The sequence below is a fragment of the Ips typographus genome, linkage group LG11, assembly GCF_016097725.1.
Source record: "Ips typographus isolate SLU linkage group LG11, UJ_Ityp_2.0, whole genome shotgun sequence".
NCBI lineage: Eukaryota > Metazoa > Arthropoda > Insecta > Coleoptera > Curculionidae > Ips > Ips typographus.
Window position 1 is genome coordinate 1,523,473 of NC_138432.1, and position 19,304 is coordinate 1,542,776.

The 19,304-nt window shown below is 35.9% G+C and overlaps 4 long non-coding RNA genes across 8 annotated transcripts in view; 2 read left to right on the forward strand and 2 right to left on the reverse strand.

Moving 5' to 3' along the window:
- Nucleotides 1-19,304, reverse strand: part of LOC145735657 (uncharacterized) — a 261,472-nt gene that overhangs the window by 53,486 nt on the left and 188,682 nt on the right. The gene's annotated exons all lie outside the window — the stretch shown is intronic.
- LOC145735393 (uncharacterized) lies at nt 1,645-5,623 on the forward strand. Of its 4 annotated transcripts, XR_014179663.1 has the most exons (5): nt 1,646-2,485; nt 2,642-2,770; nt 2,865-3,101; nt 4,200-4,262; nt 4,313-5,623. It is a non-coding gene; the product is annotated as an uncharacterized LOC145735393 (long non-coding RNA). The 4 variants fall into 4 exon arrangements; XR_014179660.1 differs by having other exon boundaries at nt 1,645-2,485; nt 2,642-3,101; XR_014179661.1 differs by having other exon boundaries at nt 1,651-2,770.
- Nucleotides 6,548-7,820, reverse strand: LOC145735394 (uncharacterized). The gene is made up of 2 exons (XR_014179664.1): nt 6,670-7,820; nt 6,548-6,610 (listed from the first exon to the last, which is right to left on the reverse strand). It is a non-coding gene; the product is annotated as an uncharacterized LOC145735394 (long non-coding RNA).
- On the forward strand, nt 10,505-14,061 carry LOC145735368 (uncharacterized). Of its 2 annotated transcripts, none has more exons than XR_014179656.1 (5): nt 10,505-10,659; nt 10,711-10,919; nt 11,064-11,261; nt 12,590-12,703; nt 12,774-14,061. It is a non-coding gene; the product is annotated as an uncharacterized LOC145735368 (long non-coding RNA). The 2 variants fall into 2 exon arrangements; XR_014179657.1 differs by having other exon boundaries at nt 13,073-14,061.

Here is a 19,304-nt window from a genome sequence, read left to right on the forward strand (position 1 = left end):
TTTTTTGTTTTTATTTATTTCTAATCTTATTTGAAGAGATATTCCAAAACTAAAAGCACCTTTTCATTGCCACTTTTTCTCAGCTATTCGATGATGGATTCAAATTTGCCACACGACGTTTCGTTTTTTGGCAGCCATCATCAACTTTCTTTTTTCTTATGGGCGCCATATTGGATTTTTAGCCCACCAAATAGTACGTTTTATTCTGATTTTAGTGATGTATAATAACTTATGATTTGCTTCATAAATAACAAAATAATTCAATAAAAACTATTTTTACTTTAGTTATTGGCTTTGAGTTTCATAAAATGTCATTATTTGACAGTACTTGTCAAACACGATAATTCGGACGATCATTAGAGCTTTTAGAGATTTTACCTTAGTTAGCTTTCAGTTAATGAGACGTTTTATGAAGATTACTTGGTAGTACTTGTCACACGCAATTGGCCTGAACATACTTAGTCACAAAGGTGTACACGTGACTTAAACCGGTTTATTCACTCCAAGAGCTTAGGCCACTCGCTACGCTTGTGGACCTAGTTGTTCTTTTCGTGAATAAAAAATGGTTTAAGTCACTTGCTGCAAAGTAACTATTAAATCACTCTGAATGACATCCGCCTATTTACAGATGTAAACAAACAAACATCAATGTTACATCTACGGGGCGCGGTGCAAATTTAATAGAACTGTAATTTTAGTTTTTTTTTAATATAAGAAGTCGAAATTTAATAAAATACTGTATAAGACACGTGACTTAAACCGGTTTATTCACTTTTAACACGAATAAATATGAATGAATAAAAAATGGTTTGTCACTTCCAAAATAAATAACTACAAACTTGCACTTAACATTATAAAAAATTGAAATTTGGCAAAAAATTAAGTTCCTAAAATGATGATCTTTCTCTTGGAAACATAAATAAGCCTTTTAAGTTAGAGATAATGCTAACAAATCTCTTTTTCTGATTAACCTAAATAGTTCAGCAATGCTTGTATAATAATATTTTCTGCGGGGGTTTCTTTTCTAGATATATTTTTAACTTTGATCGACGCTCTAATGATCGTCCGAATTATCGTGTTTGACAAGTACTGTCAAATAATGACATTTTATAAAACGGGCCATTAACTCAAAGCCAATAACTAAAGTAAAAATAGTTTTTATTGAATTATTTTGTTATTTATGAAGCAAATCATAAGTTATTATACATTACTAAAATCAGAATAAAACGTACTATTTGGTGGGCTAAAAATCCAATATGGCGCCCATAAGAAAAAAGAAAGTTGATGATGATTGACAGAAAACGAAACGTCGTGTGGCAAATTTGAATCCATCATCGAATAGCTAGGAAAAAGTGGCAATGAAAAGATGCTTTTAGTTTTGGGATATCTCTTCAAATAAGGTTAGAAATAAATAAAAACAAAAAATCAAATTTTCAGTTTTTTTCGGATATCTTCGGAAGTACTCGGAAAATCAAAATTTTTAAAACAGCATTTGGTTGAGCTTTATATTGCGCAACTTTGCCCCAATTTAAACTTTCTCGTATCTCTTATGGTTTCTGAGATCCCAATGGTGAGGGTCGAATTTGAATTACCCTGTATACAAAAGGATACTTCCTTAACAGAAAAAAAGCGCAAATGTTACAATTTCATTTTAGACATTAAGAGCCTTATACAGTAAAATCATTGATTTCAATTTAATCATCATTGAAAGTAATTATCTTAAATCCGTAATGAAAATATATTTATTTCCTTTTTAAACATAAATTTAGACAAATAAAAAATTAAATATAATCAATGATTTTATAGTATCTTAGTTGTGTCCGTCAATCATCCATACGGTGGCGTAGCATTCAAATGTACCTAATAAATGTGTTCAGTAATGAAATTTTGGCCCCCACATTCTCTCTCTCTATTCTCATTGTTTTAACTGTTATATAAAAGGAAAAGACAATTTATGATAATTGTTTAATTCAAATTAATTTACCTTTATTATTATTTGCTATAAACAAGGAACAAAGGAAAATATTTTTACTAATTTAAAAAAATTCTCAATTATTTTCTTGAAATGCATGGCGGGCCAATGTTTTTCATTAACATAGCTACACCACCGTGCTTCCATAACAATTAGGTACAAAAAACCACCATTTTAACAGAGGGGTCCTATAAGATGTGCGCAATCAATAATTGTGTCAAAAATAATAGAAAAGTTACAATGGCGTTATAAAGGCTTAATGACCATTTTAACAGGGACCCCCTAATAACAATAATCTGTGCAATAAACAAAATTGTGCAAATAGTTACAATGGTGTTTTAAGGGCTTTATGCTCTTCTATTTCTAACATTCACAAAATCAAAAATGCCCATTATTGTAACAATAAAGATTACATAAAAATTGCGCAATCAATTTTTTCTAGGTTTTTTTTTTATATTAGCGACCTTGTTTCCTATTTGCACACAGAGTGTGTTGAGAAATACTGCATGACAGGTGAGTTTATATTACTATTATGTGTAGGTAACTATTATTATGTTGTAGTATTGTAGCTTTTTGCATCATATGTAAATTTAGTGCAATTGTGAAAAATTTTACATATAATAATAATAAAAGCGTTGCGATTTTAATTAATTCATTAATATGTTACAGCTTCCATTACAACGGAATGAAGCAAAGAAACAAATGGAACAACTTGATACTTTCAGCACAGTCTTTCAATCGAGTTGATAGCCACATAAGAACTCCTGTCTTTGAGTTTGACTAATTTGCTGCAGTTAGGTAAATGCTTTCCAGTCATATTTTGTCTGCTATTGAATACAAATTTAAAAGTACGTTTTCCTATAACTTTACATTTTCTATTTATGTGATGCAGCATAAACAGCAAAGGCACTCAGTGATATATCTTTCTCGGAGTCATCTTCTTTAACAGGTCTGTGACATCCTGAAATTGTGTTACATCTGCACGTGTTGGATCAAGTATGTTAGAATACCAGGGTCAAGCATAAGGATACATTTATTAATTATTGATAAATGTCTAATCAAGCAACGTGATACCTACTGAAGATCTCATGGAACCTTGGATACAAAATATAAACAAGGAAAATCCGAAGTAAGTATATATTTTTTTAAGTGAAAGCAAAACTCAGAGTCGATCTCCACAAATATATATTAATAATAAGTTGTTATCTGCCTAACATGTTTCGGTTGTATTCAGACACCCATCTTCAGAGGCTTAACTAGATCACTAGTCTGCTGGCTGTCATTCTACAAAGGGGGACAGCTGAACTCAGATGTACTAAGGTGGTTTTTTAATTCTACACGGGGGAAAAAACCTTGATCAAAAAACCCAGTTCTGGTTCTGAGGTGACAGGTTGCTTGGTTTTTTATTCTCGAAGGGGAAAAAAACTTAATCAAAACCCAAGGAAGTTGAATGATGTAAAAGCTGCATGTTTATCTGAAAGAGACCAAATAGACACGAAAGGGACGTCACACAACAAAAACCGCGGTGGACATTTACAAGTTGGACATTGAACAGATTAAAATAAGGGCGACTTTTCCTTTTTTGTCACTGTGGAAGTGTGACCGTGCGGGGCTTCATGGCTTGGGGCCGGACATGGAGTGGCCAAAATTTTTGGCCACTCCATGTCCGGCCGCACCGTTTTAATCTGTTCAATGTCCAACTTGTGAATGTCCACCGCTGTTTTTGTTGTGTGACGTCCCTTTCGTGTCTATTTGGCCTCCTTCAGATAAACATGCAGCTTTTACATCATTCAACTTCCTTGGGTTTTGATTAAGTTTTTTTCCCCTTCGAGAATAAAAAACCAAGCAACCTGTCATCTCAGAACCAGAACTGGGTTTTTTGATCAAGGTTTTTTTCCCCCGTGTAGAATTAAAAAACCACCTTAGTACATCTGAGTTCAGCTGTCCCCCCTTGTAGAATGACAGCCAGCAGACTAGTGATCTAGTTAAGCCTCTGAAGATGGGTGTCTGAATACACCCGAAACATGTTAGGCAGATAACAACTTATTATTAGTATATATTTGTGGAGATCGACTCTGAGTTTTGCTTTCACTTACACTCACTACTCCACTGCGTGCATATGGACTACTACTACTACTTTTCGATATATTTTTTTGTTTTTGTATGACAGTATCTACAATATGAAGACTACAAATTTCATTCTCATTGAAATCTTTTTATTCTATAGGAAACGTGAGAGTATATTGCAAGAGTCCGTCTACCTTGTCGCAATAAAGTATTTCAGAAGAAGGTAAGGGTTTACAAAAATATAACATTCATTATATTTTATAAAATGTTTAGGTTTCTGATGATATGGTGGACACGTTTTGCTTTGGTAACAATCGTTTATACGATCAGAAGAAAAAGCCCAACAGCTGCAGTCTTATGGTTTGAAATGAAACTTCTATATATCCGAAAGAAATAACACTAGAAAAGTACAAGTGCACTAGGAAATAATAGAAAAAGGAGATTTTATGTGGCATTCCGGAGAAAACCGAAAACCGTCATTCTCAAATTGCAAGGAAGATTAATGCTGAATTTGTTGTACCCGATTTCGAAGTGATTTTTCAATGTTTTGTTACTATTTATATAGTTTTATCTTAAACCTATGTTATATGTTTTTGTAAATATTTTTGAAAAGCAATAATACGCCAATTCTGTTTGTCATAAACTTTTTTTAACGAGTTACATAGCTATATTATCAACGTACCTAGTCATAGTTAGAATACCAGAAACTAATTTTGATTCTTTGATTTCTGGAAAATGTAACAATAATTGAATGTAAAATTTTATTTTAATTGAAAAGTACTATCAGATAATATTATAAAAATTTCTAAAGATTTTTTGTAAAGAATGTCATATTATCTGTAACGAATGTTTTCTCTTTTCCTTTCATATTAGGTTTACGTAGTTAACCAGCAAATAAACATATAATATTATTATAAAACATGACCAAAATAACTGACAGACTCGTACAACTCCAAAACAAATGGAAAAACAATTCACACAACTGGACTATAATTACTCCACTGTGCTTAACAAGACCAACTAGACAATCCCGTTACCTCTTTCCCGCATCCACCCTGTTGGAGCACTTCCAATAGAATTTTTTTTTTTTTTTTATCTAAAACTGTAAATATTGATTAGAAATAAGATTGTAAATAACTAAAAATCTGTAAACATAGGCAGAAAGACCACGTGTGGTCGATAGCCTTTTTTTTTTCGTATGAAAAAAATAAAGATTGTGTATATATATATATACCAGGTGTCCAAGAGCACCCTGGACATAGGAGATTAACATGGGAAAACGGTTTTGATTTTTTTGCGCCTGTACGGTTGATTTGATTGAAAAATCGTAATAATGAAAGTTGTAGTACCTATCACGGACTAGTTTTCTGTATTTTTTTCGGATCTCTAACTTGAGCCCTTTCGTCGTAAAACACGAAAAAAAATGAGAAAATTTAAACTTTTGGCCTGCACTGTATAGGCGGTTGTCGGGCAACGGGTAAACAGGTCATTGTTGCGGGTACGGTTGCTCGGCAACCGCTTATACAGTGCAGGTAAAAAGTTTAAATTTTCGCATTTTTGTTCGTGTTTTACGACGAAAGGGCTCAAGTTAGAGATCCGAAAAAAATACAGAAAACTAGTCCGTGATAGGTACTACAACTTTCATTAATACGATTTTTCAATCAAATCAACCGTACAGGCGCAAAAAAATCAAAACCATTTTCCCATGTTAATCTCCTATGTCCAGGGTGCTCTTGGACACCTGGTATATATTATTATAAAACTATTGTTATTTATTACAAAAGTAGGATCAATAAAAAATCTGTCTGCATACAGGATTTTATTTTATTTTTCACCGAGATCGTTTTAGACAGTCGTACAAAAAATATAGTTTTATCGGGGTTAATACCAGAAGAGCTCAGAATTAGCCAGATAATTTTTGTAATTGTCTTAGAATACCTACTTTTTTTTGGTGTAACTGCACTAGAGCCGTTGTAACTAATATACCCTGTGTTCGTAGTCACGCATAAATTCTATTAAAAATCAGAAACTCTCTCTCAGAAGGTACCCTTTACTGAGGAGTTTACTTTATCGCGTTGCCAAGGGTAGCGAGCGATAAAATTTTTTTCGCTTGCTGTCTAGAGCAACGGCCACAATGCATGCCATTATTGGAAATGTCAGTGTCACCAGTTTGATGTCAGTATTCAATTGTGTATAGTTTTGATCCCGTTTTTGAGTACCTATGCAGTAAGGTTAGTTGTATTAGATATTTAGCGGTTTGTAGAAAAAATATTGTATGTATTACGCGCACAATGTGACTTTAATGCGCTCCACTTTGTGTCGCACAGCAAACGTCATTCTCAGAGCATAAAGTCATACTTTTTGCGGTTAATACATAAATAACTATTATGCGCGAATTTACGGACCCACTGTATAGTATATTATTAAACATTCGTACAAAAAATAAGTTTCAAAATCTTTGCTGTTCTGGTGGCTGCAACGAGTTGGTAGTAAATAAACAAAATATGGTATTTTTTTATCAATTTTATTATTTTCCAAACACATGCTGTAAAAAAATGGCAGCTAATTGGTCTGCAAAGAGAAGAAAATAGTTAGTATTAAAAGAAAATGTTTTATTGATGTAAGCTTACTCCTTGTGAGGTTAAGGCCTCCACCGCGCCGGCCCCGGCCCTGTCCACGGCCCCGGCCCTGGCCCCATCCACGGCCCCGTCCCTGTCCACGGCCCCGTCCCTGTCCACGGCCCCGGCCCCGGCCCTGTCCACGGCCACGACCCCGGCCCTCTCCACGGCCCCGGCCCCGGCCCTGTCCACTGCCCCGGTCCTGTCCACTGCCCCGGCCCTATCCACGGCCCCAATCTCCCCGGCCCCGGGCCGAGCCCCTGTTGTCTCCGGCCTCCCGGGGCTGCTGGCCAGTTATAGGACGGACCTGGCCAGGTTCGGGTCGCTGGGGACGTTCGGGGCACTGGGGGGGCTGTAGGCACTGGGTTGGGCTTGTACAGAAGCTGCACATACACATCGCATCTGCAAAAAAAAAATAATAAATTTTTCCGAACGTTAATTACTATTGTCAAAAAATATTTAAATATATGTTTGTTTTATTTTCTGAAATATAAGGTTTTGGTTCATTAAAAAAATAATAGAATATTATTAAAAAACTGAAAAGAAAAACTAACCAAATAAAAAACTACTTTTTTGAGAATGTCGACTGAGCACTATGTTGCTTTTTACTGCAAATGGCCGCCAAAGTCAAAGCCAACAAAAATAAACTATTTTCCAGCTTTTTCAACATACAAACAAACATTTTTTGTAACATGTAATATACCATTTTAAAACAAAAACGTGCTATTTTTAATAGATAAAAAACAAAATGGCGTCCGAATTGAAAACGGGGTACACAAAGTTCTTAAAAAGTTGCTTTAGTAATGTTCAAGCCAAATTGAAATATTTTTCAAGTTAGATATAAGACAGCACTTTTTTGAAAATTATCATTTTTGGTTTTTCGGAAATAACTCAAGAACGAAGCAAACTTTTAATGTGGTTAAAACGATGTTAGATTGCCCATTAAATTCTCTAAAGCTAGCTCTTACGAACAACAATACAACATAAATTTATTTATTAAATTTCGTCCTGTTATTAGTCAATTATTCAACGCTTAGCAACGATTTAAAAAAAAAATTATTTACAAGATGTTTAAAAAAAATTTAAATCACTCTTAATGACATTCGCCTATTTACAGATGTAAACAAACAAACATCAATGTTACATCTACGAGGCACAGTGCAAGTTTAATAGAAACCCTCCTCCTCGTCCTCCTCGGGGATGGATGCCAGAGTCTCTGGCATCTCAATTTTATTATTGTTTTGACTCCTGAAACAATTTGGTAAAGTAATTGCAAAGCGATTAATTTAAAAAAACAACAATGTAGTCTAGTCTAGTGATCGACCGATATGAAATTTCGGGCCGATACCGATTATAGCCTATATATCAGTATCGGTCGATCACTACTAGTCTAATTTTACTAAATTAAACGCTGGACAGTTAAAACATATCACTTCAAAATAATTTAACTGAAATTTCTTCGAAAGAAATCGAGCGGTTTCTTTCAACCATATGCCAGCAATTTAGTTAATTAACACGAGATATTATTGGCGCTAGACGAGTACCTATTTAATTACTTACATTTTTTCAGAACACTACAAACTACCAACACTAAGATCAAAACAGAAATGAAGCCACCCAACACCCAACAAAACCGAGAAAGCCTTAAAAGCAACAAAGATAAGAGCCAAAACGAACAATTCTGACCAATTCATTCTTGCATTCTTGCCTTCATGGAATTACCCAAAACGCCACTAAAAAACTGTTTTGTTATCTATCCCCCGATTTACCGCTCCCTGTTCTAGGCACGTACACGTCTGTTATATGGCGCCAGAGTGGAAATTTTCAGTTTGAACTTGTTAAACCACATACATTTGCAAAATACATTTTGCGATTAGACGCTATACTTGCAAAAAATCTAATTATTCTTAAACATGGCTCTACTATGGGTAATGTAACAATAACTGGAAGTTTCTATCCCAAAAACCAAAAACCAACAATATATGTTTAGTATTCCTATTCATTATGTACAATTTTCAAAGTCCCTACGGCATGCAAGGACAAGTGATTGGTACCAAAATGTACCTACTAATAGTCACTATTAAAGGCCAGAAAGACAATGTGGGCGGCGGGACAGTTTGTCCAGAAACCAAGAAAAACCATCAAAATATGCGCTTAGTATTCGTATTCATTATGTTCAATTTTCAAAGTCCCTACGGCATGCAAGGACAAGTGATTGGTACCCAAATGTACCTACTAATAGTCACTATTAAAGGCCAGAAAGACAATGTGGGAGGCGGGACAGTTTGTCCAGAAACCCAAGAAAAACCATCAAAATATACGCTTAGTATTCATTATGTTCAATTTTCAAAGTCCCTACGGCATGCAAGGACAAGTGATTGGTACCAAAATGTACCTACTAATAGTCACTATTATAGGCCAGAAAGACAATGTGGGAGGCGGGACAGTTTGTCCAGAAACCCAAGAAAAACCATCAAAATATACGCTTAGTATTCATTATGTTCAATTTTCAAAGTCCCTACGGCATGCAAGGACAAGTGATTGGTACCAAAATGTACCTACTAATAGTGACTATTAAAGGCCAGAAAGGCAATGTGGGAGGTGGGACAGTTTGTCCAGAAACCAAGAAAAACCATCAAAATATGCGCTTAGTATTCGTATTCATTATGTTCAATTTTCAAAGTCCCTACGGCATGCAAGGACAAGTGATTGGTACCCAAATGTACCTACTAATAGTCACTATTAAAGGCCAGAAAGACAATGTGGGAGGCGGGACAGTTTGTCCAGAAACCAAGAAAAACCATCAAAATATACGCTTAGTATTCATTATGTTCAATTTTCAAAGTCCCTACGGCATGCAAGGACAAGTGATTGGTACGAAAATGTACCTACTAATAGTCACTATTATAGGCCAGAAAGACAATGTGGGAGGCGGGACAGTTTGTCCAGAAACCAAGAAAAACCATCAAAATATACGCTTAGTATTCGTATTCATTATGTTCAATTTTCAAAGTCCCTACGGCATGCAAGGACAAGTGATTGGTACCCAAATGTACCTACTAATAGTCACTATTAAAGGCCAGAAAGACAATGTGGGAGGCAGGACAGTTTGTCCAGAAACCAAGATAAACCAACAATATATGTTTAGTATTCGTATTCATTATGTACAATGTTCAAAGTCCCTACGGCATGCAAGGACAAGTGATTGGTACCAAAATGTACCTACTAATAGTCACTATTAAAGGCCAGAAAGACAATGTGGGAGGCGGGACAGTTTGTCCAGAAACCAAGAAAAACCATCAAAATATACGCTTAGTATTCATTATGTTCAATTTTCAAAGTCCCTACGGCATGCAAGGACAAGTGATTGGTACCAAAATGTACCTACTAGTAGTCACTATTAAAGGCCAGAAAGACAATGTGGGAGGCGGGACAGTTTGTCCAGAAACCAAGAAAAACCAACAATATATGCTTAGTATTCGTATTCATTATATTCAATTTTCAAAGTCCCTACGGCATGCAAGGACAAGTGATTGGTACCAAAATGTACCTACTAATAGTCACTATTAAAGGCCAGAAAGACAATGTGGGAGGCGGGACAGTTTGTCCAGAGACCAAGAAAAACCATCAAATATACGCTTAGTATTCGTATTCATTATGTTCAATTTTCAAAGTCCCTACGGCATGCAAGGACAAGTGATTGGTACCAAAATGTACCTACTAATAGTCACTATTAAAGGCCAGAAAGACAATGTGGGAGGCGGGACAGTTTGTCCAGAAACCAAGAAAAACCAACAATATATGTTTAGTATTCGTATTCATTATGTACAATTTTCAAAGTACCTACTACAATTTTTCAGAAAGCGCCTATAAGTAAATGTGGCAACGTTGTATTTGCTGTCATTTTCTTTCTTGGAGTATTCGAGTATTTTATATTCGTAGATTTGTTTACTATTTATCAGTCTGTTGAATGTGCACTTTTAATAAAAATTGAGTTTAAAGGTGGTAACTTAATAAAACATAATTGTATTGCTTTAATGTCTATTGTTTCAGATGATTATAAGTACTATAACATGTAAGTAATTAGAAATATACAAATTTTTGAATGTATTTGCCAATAGAAAAAAATAAATCGCCGCCACTGACCAATCGGGCATCTTCGGCTCCGGCTTGCTGCCTTCACACCAGTAAGATTATACACTAAATCAAGTAAATGCATATTTTTCAATGGTTCGTAATGCACACAACGCCTGCTAGCCAAGGTAAGATTACAATGACAATTAGGCAATTACATACCTAACCTAAATAATCTCTGCTGATGCATCACTTGTATACATTACTAAAATTTGTCTAGCCTGACAATTTTTTAAGGGTGGTTCAACTAACAAATTGGGCCTATTTCACAGATCTGTATCTTGTATATGCTGAATACTTCACTACTTTTCCATGTGGATGAGAAAATATAACTTTTACCAAGAAATTGACCTAAGCGAAGAACAAATTACCCACTAAGAAGATTGCAACATATCAATTGAAGAGTGAAATTGTGTGCAATGGGTTCAACTACTTACATTAGAACAGTGAATAAAAATGCACGTTTTAAGGTCAGTATATTGATTTTATTTAAATTAACATTCAAATGAAACCAATGCAGTTTTCATTATTGTTTTATGTTTAATAATTATCATTATACACTTAAGTAAACGGCATTGCTCAACATTGAGTTAATATGTATTATACAATGTCTTTGTAAAGTACATACTGCAAAAATTTGATTAAATGGAAGGGACTTAAGCCTAGTTTGTAAAACAAAATTAAATTTTAGTTATAGTATTAATATTAGGACTAAGAATAGAATCAATGCTTCTTATGACCAAAAAAGTTTATAAAAAAATATAATTTAATTTTAGTATTAGTAATACCTAACTGAATTCACTTAAAAACCAAAATTTTTTATGGCTAATACTAAAATTAAATCTTTTTGCCTTTTTCGCACCTGCAGTATGGTTAACCTGGCATTGACAAATGAATATTATCACATATAGTGATAGTTTATAGGATTTTATTAACTTTTTTGTTTTTGTTTTTTGGGTTCCGGCCTCGGCACTAAAGTAATCAACAGGTCCATGTAGTTTAACATCCTCACATAAATGACTTAGATTGTGAACATTGTATGAGATATACTCATAGCCATATAATCGGCCATACTGTCTAATAAATTTATGTAAAAGATTTTTTGCAACATCATTAAGTGAAACACATAAACTAGGTGACGCGAGAATGCGAATTGCACATGAAAGTTGTAAAAAATGGTTATAAAATTCAGTGGATACAAAATTTTTGAAGCCCACTATTCCTGTGTATAATAGAAGTTGTCTCAGTTCAGTGGCTTTAAACCTGTCAATGTCAGAAAGTTTTCTAGGCTTTCTTGCAAACTCTTGCGGTATGTAGTCTTTAAATTTCAAAATAAGGTTTGTCAGTTCAATCATCTTAGTTGATGGAATTCCAATGTTTTGTCGGCCCTTATACCAAAATTGCATAATTCTTTTAAACACACCAAGACATACTGAATGCATATAATCGAGAGGTACCTGACTAACCATACCAATACCTAACAATTCCAATTCTGATAATCCAATGTGATGGTCTTAATCTTGTTTGGCTTTGAAAGATTCATCAGTACGTAATGCACAACCTAATTCAGGAAAAGTTAAACAATTTCTAAATTCACCTTCTTGAATGCATTTGCTACATCCATGATATCCTGTATGGCCTTTTACACATAATATAAAAGCCTTTGCAGGAGCGTCACAAATCAATACATTAAATTTAATTTTAATATTTTCATTTTTCCAAATAAAACCAATTTGTTGAAGAGAATTAAATTCATTAACAAACTTTCTGAGAAAATGATTTACATCTTTTGGCTTAGTGTGTCCATGGTATACACCAATAACAAATGGATGAAAACTATACTGCTCAAAAGTATGTGGAACAAACCATCCCAAAATTGGCCACAACTGACTTCCTGAACTTTTGCTTAAGGGTAAGCCGTCAATATTTATATTAAGTTTTAACTCAGATGGAACTAGCACTTCATTTGGCAATACTTTCAGGCATTGTAAAATGCTAGACTCAATCCCAATATGGCAGTATTCTCCAGATTCCATTTCATCACAGTTGACATATCTTGGGGTTTTCAGTAGTGTTCTGGCATCTGAAGGCACATTAATATTGTGACTTATTAGAATTTTAAAGAGTTTACTTGTGTGGTTTAAAGCTATATTACACTCAGTTACCCAACTTAAATCATCAACTAAATTAGAAGAAATTTCTAGGGAGTTGCTATTACTAGCATTGATACACTCTAAACAATCACACTCACTTTCAGAATCTGTATCAAAATTGTTTGTAGGTGAACTACTACCATAGAGATGGTTATTCATATTACCAAAAATATCAGCAGGGCCTGGAACAGGTATACTTATAGGAGGAGTTGACGTAGCAGACACACTTGAAGTAGCTATTGAAATCAAGGACGAGTCTAATGTTAAATTAGTGTCAGAACTAATTTGACTGATACTTAAAGTCGAGCTTACAGTTTGAGTGGTTGAAAAAATGGAACCTGTAGAGTAATTCCCAGAGGGATTATTAGTCAGACAAGCATTTTGTAAGCCTTTTTGGGATATTTTCTCTTAGCCGCCTTTTATGCCTTGAAGACATAAAAGCTATATTTTTTGGAGTTCGTTTAGATGACATTATTAAAAAAACAATACAAAATAATGCCTACCTACGTATTTACGTTTTACTTACCTTTTCGAATTAGACTCCAAGAAATGCACAAGCACCAATCGAACCACATAAACACACCCGCTTAGTTTTTTCTCTTTCAGGGCATTGAGGTTCCAGCGTTCCAAAGAAAAATGGCCTCTCTGTTAAACGAGTTACACGAAAACGACATTAAACGTTAAAACATTTAGCTTTACAATCATTGAGGCTAAATTGGTGTAAAGTGAGGTTGGGAACACATTCTTCTTCTTTTCTTCCATAAAGCTAATATCATTTACTAATGTACCTCAGATATCGAATAGGTATGTCCAGAACACATTAAAAACATACATTATACTTTTAACATTGCAACAACATTAGAAACACATACAAAAATTATATAACATTTTTCACCTAAACGGAACATCGCAAAAGGCCCATTGATGTAGCGTGCTTGCTGGGTTGTGAATATACAGTCAAAATTTTCAATTTTGAAAAATAAAATCGGCAGTTGTCTCTGTAACCGATATTACTGAGGATTCTAATAGCCCTCCTTTGCAGGGCAAACACTCTCACTGTATCAGTCGCATGTCCCCAGGCTAGAATAGCATAGGAAATTTTAGAGTGCACACAAGCAAAATAAACCGTCAAAGCTGTTTCTTTTGAGATTGTGGAAGCAAGTGTCCGCAACGCAAAAACACCCGATGCCACATTGCTGCATACATCAGCCAGATGAGGTTTCCATGAGAGTTTTGAGTCAATTTTAACTCCAAGAAATTTGATAGAATCGTTGGGAATATTACTGGTGGCACGAGTAGATAGAATTAGCTTCTGATTCTTTGCATCATTCATGCTCAGCTGGTTGGCCACAAAACAGTCAGTGACAATAGTTAGAGACTCACTTAGGTGACGATTCAAAGAATCAATATTTTCAGCCTTTTTAACTATGGTTGTATCATCTGCGTAAAGGACAAAATCAGCCGAGGTGTCACAGCCTACTAAGTCGTTAATATAAATAATAAATAACAAAGGTCCAAGTATTGACCCTGAGGCACTCCATAGTCTGTACGACGAAGTTCGGATGCCTTTCCGTTTAAGAGATACCACTATGCCTGAAAAAAAGTTATTCTCACTTTTAACAAAAAATGTATATATTTATTTAATTATCTTACCTTCTGATGGTATTGTTGAAATCCATGTCCACTCTGTTCGTATTTGATTCGTCTTAGTGCTACATAATGCACAGCGTCTTCTGGTGCTTCGTTCGGGCTGATGGGCAGAACTTTTCAATCTAATTTCCGAAGACACGGTTGGTTTATGCTTTTTAATACACAGTGGAGAACTAACCCTAGTAGTTTTAAGCTCTACTAGTTTCTCGGCAACTAGTCCACTGACTACGGCTCTTCTGAAATCTTTATCGAGATATCTGTTGCCATTTTGTTTGAAAAGTATATATGAGTTCACTACACAAATGTCAATAAAATGAAAAAATATACGATGCCACAATTTACTTCGTCGATCTAATCTTAAGTTGATCCAATTTATCCACAAACCCCATATTCATGTCATAGTCCAATAAAATACTGGGACAATTTATATCTTCGACTTGCCCATTTCTCGATTTTCGATTCACAGTCGAGAAAATTTGAGGATCGTGATAGATAATAAATGCACGCTTCTTTTGTTCTTCCACTTAAAAATTGACAAACCAGTGTCACTCATTTTCTAGTCCGTGTCTCCCCATTTTAGTTCTTTATCTGCTCTCATTCGAAAAGCAGGTGTTTGAGTGGGCACGTATCTTCTTTCGATGACTGGCTGTCCAAACTTTGTTCTAGCATCTCTCCAATTTATAGAAAAATAAGCCTCCACTTCTTTCTCCAATGGACCATACAATATTCTGATGGCTTGCACAATATCCTCCCGTGAGTGTGTTTGTCTTCCCCTTCTCGCCCAAGGAAAAGCATGTTGGTTGGTAGACTGTATGACATGGCTTTTTCTTTCTTTATAGAAATTGGGTATTTGAGCCTCATCATTGCCATGGCACTTCCTAGTGGTGAAGGATGTTTCTTTGATCTCGCAGATTTTTCTATAAGCTTCAAATTCATCATTCATCATCTTTAGTATTGCTTTGACTTTCATCATTAATACTTTTCGCCTTTCATTGTTTTTTTGTTCTTCGATGATCATATTTGATACTTCGGGTCTATATCTATACAAAAAAATACAAATGGAAAAGTAAAAAATTATTGAGGGAAAGCAAAACAATTTCTTTCCACGCTACAACACAAATAAATACCGCAAGCTTTATGTAATGGCCCAAAAATGCCTTCTTCCAATTTTGGGTCTTACAAGCTTATGTTTGGGGTTCGAGGGGCAAGCGCTATACCCTAAATAACACAACCACCAATCTTGGATCAAACATTTATTCAGATTCCAGAAACATAGATAATTACTCAGCTAGGTACGGTCGGTACCAAAGACTTAGGTCTAGTTAGCAATTCTGGCTTAAACGTACCTTCTGGACATGTTGAGTTGAGTTGAAGAGACAGGCTTTAGGTCAAGCGGCTACGTGGTTTCTTTACGAGAATTTTGGAGGGTTTTCCAAACACCTTAGTTTCACAAATCTTGCACACTGAAGAATTTTGGTAGAACTTATTTTGCACTACTGAACATGACTAGAACTTGACCCCATTAGGACTTTTTTGGACTTTAACCGATTTTTCACACTTGTCTTCGACTTGACGACGTTTCAGTTTTGACTGCCCGTTTCTGACTGACTGTTTGCCAAAATAGTGGGAATATTTATACTACGAAATTTACATCATTCTGTGAGCAGGAATGCGACAGGTCAAAAGGTGGAATTTCAAAAACATGTCGCCGAGTGCAATAAATAATAATAATTTTTTTCCTGCAGCTGCAGGCAATAAATCATTTTTGCTTGGGGTCAAAAAGGTGAGAATTTGTGGCGACAGTATGACTTGGAAAAATTCCTTTCCTTATAAACACCTACTAATAGAAATATATCCCCGCTTCTGGATTAACGACGCTGGCCAATTATATGTCTTAGAGGTTTGGCTTAGGATTTGAAGTCAGATTTTTCTTTCAAACTAGTCTTTCATTTAAGTGTTGTGTCTAGTAGTGTTCAGATGTGCCTCAAACTAATTCCGTAAGTTTTAATTTAATTTTGATTACAATTTTGACTTTGAAAAATAAACAATAGAAAATTGCTAATATTTTCCCGGTGCATCACATCCCACCCATCCCTGTAGGACAAAGCAAATATAAAATATATTTACAAACTTACACTGTTATTACACTGTTACAAAGCAAATATAAAATATATTTGCTTTGTAACAGTGCAATGTACTACTCTGAATCATATGTTCAGCGTAAATCCGAGTCATTCACATCGCACTTGACCTAAGGCAATGTATGAAAACCTTGTCGAATAAGCAAATCTGTCCAGAAGGTCTAACAACAATCGCTTACGCGTGACAGTCACAATAAAATTTAAGTCTACTATGCACGTATAAATCCTATCCTACGATTACTCAATAAAATCTAGTAACAATAAAATAATGTTCCATGATTACTCTCATAAACAATTGAAAAGGTAAATAAATATGCGGCACTCAAAACAAAAAATAAAAATAAAAAAAAAAAAATAAAGAAATAAAAAAAAATTAAGAATAAACTAACGTACCGACTAATTACCAACCGGTCACTCTCGGGATGTTCCTGGCTGGTTTGGATCAGGGGCCCGTCGTATGCGTACCCCCGTTTGGCTTCCAGGCAAAAGGTCTGCCTCCAAAACTGGGTAGGGTCGGCTAGCGATTGGCCTAAGAACTCGCGTTTGCCTTGTTCGGCCAACTGGATCCTGGCGGGTTAGCGGTACCATGGGTTGCATCGGCGGCGGCATTAGTGATCCGGCGGCGACTTCCTGAGAGTGAGTTTGGGGTCTTAAGTGCGGTTGTGGGGGTTCAGCTGGGCTACATCGCCGGAAGGCGCAAACGGGACAGGCGCAACCTTCAATCCTGACATTGCCCCATGCGTTTCAGAATTGCGTCGGTGTAAACATATTCGGTGGAGGAGGGACGCAGAAGGCACAGTCACATGGTCAGGCGGGGTCTGTTCTCAACAATTGGAACTCCAAGTGGATCACTTCCGTCCATAAATTTAATAGAGCCCGGGTTATTTCCAAGGGTTGAGTCACTCGGGGTCGGTAAAGAGTCGCCAGTTCCCATAGGTGGTAAAGAGCCATCCGGTACAACATAAATTTGCTACCCCTGTCCCGTACTAATCGGACATAGTAGAGAAAAACTACTATGTACTCCATCACTGATTGTTAACTCTTTTTTTTCCAAAGTAATAACTAGAGTATCTTCGAATTCAGTAACACAACCGGCAGGATTAAACACTGGCTATCCCCCATTTAATTGTTGCTTCTTATATGGACTTAAAGTTTACGTCATTTTAAGCATCATCCGTGGTATAGACTAGGAATCTGCGGACTTCTCAAATTCCTTTTCGTGGCCAGGGTCGGTTGAGGAATGTGAGTTCCTCGACAAAATTTGTTTAAGTATGTTGAGTTCAAAAAGGTTATTTTAACTGTACAGATTAAAGGCGGGTTTATGGCATCTTAATTTCCTGTTTTGTTCCCTTTGGTTACGAACAAGAAAGTCGCAACGTGCATCGTCAATGTTTTCCAATTGCCGGACTTCGGAAAGCTCTTCTCGCACTTGGAAATACGTAGCTTCAGCCTGCGTGGAATTATTTAATATTTTAACCGATTCTTGGTTTTCATACTCCTTGCTTTCACTGGGAGCGCTTGCGCTTATTTTTCGGTCTGTTTGTGGAGGCTTAGAGTTTGTCGACACATCCTTGCTGGGTTTTTCTTTCCGTTGCAATACAAATAGAGGTAGAGTATTCCAAAATGAAGCAAGCATGTGGAAACTGCATCCAAGAGCTTTATGGATGGCCAACGCATTTAAGGTCGTCTCAAAGACAAACTTAACAATCCGGAAGGTTACATAGAGTCCAAGTATTTCACTCGATATATCCCCTAAAATTGTAAACCACCCATACAGTCTCTGTAAGGTGGATGATGCGATTTTTTCCATTTCCTTGGCATCAAACAACGATAAGGTCGTAAAACCTTGTGAATCTATCGGTTGTCCGGCCATTTTTCGTAACAATAAATTATTCAGGGCTGGCCTCTCCATGTTGAACATCATGGCGTCTTGAGCTCGATGAATTTCTGTGTCAGTATAGATGCCGCCCGAGCCTAAATTTTTAATGCTTTCGAATTGATATGGTTCTTCGTCAGCTTTCAATTCTTGCGGCTGAAGCCCGATTACTGGATAGGGATCAAATCCAACCCATTTGTTATGTATGTAGTACATAGGTGGAATTATGGAGGTGCACTCTATTTCTTCAGCATGTTTTTGTAAGATTCGTGTCACTGGAGACATGAACATAGTCTTATTGGAGACGGTTACGGGTAATTGCGCATAACATCCCTTGGTTCATCAAGCGACTCCACGTAGCAGGTGCGTTCTTCAATCCCATGACCATTCTAGTAAACTCATAGTGATTCTCTGGAGTCGAAAATGCACTTTTTTCTCTATCTTCAGGGTGTAAGGGTACTTGAAAATAACCAGATGCTAAATCCATGGTACTAAACAATTCCGCATTAGCCAATTTGTCAATAGTTTCTTGAATGTTAGGCAGGGGAAAGAAATCTGTTTTTGTTATTGCATTGAGTTCACGATAGTCTATACAAAGCCTATATTGCACCTCTTCACCTGGATGTCTTCGCTTTTCAATCAATATGGCAGGGAAACTCCACGGAGACTGACTTTCTACAATAATTCCGTCAT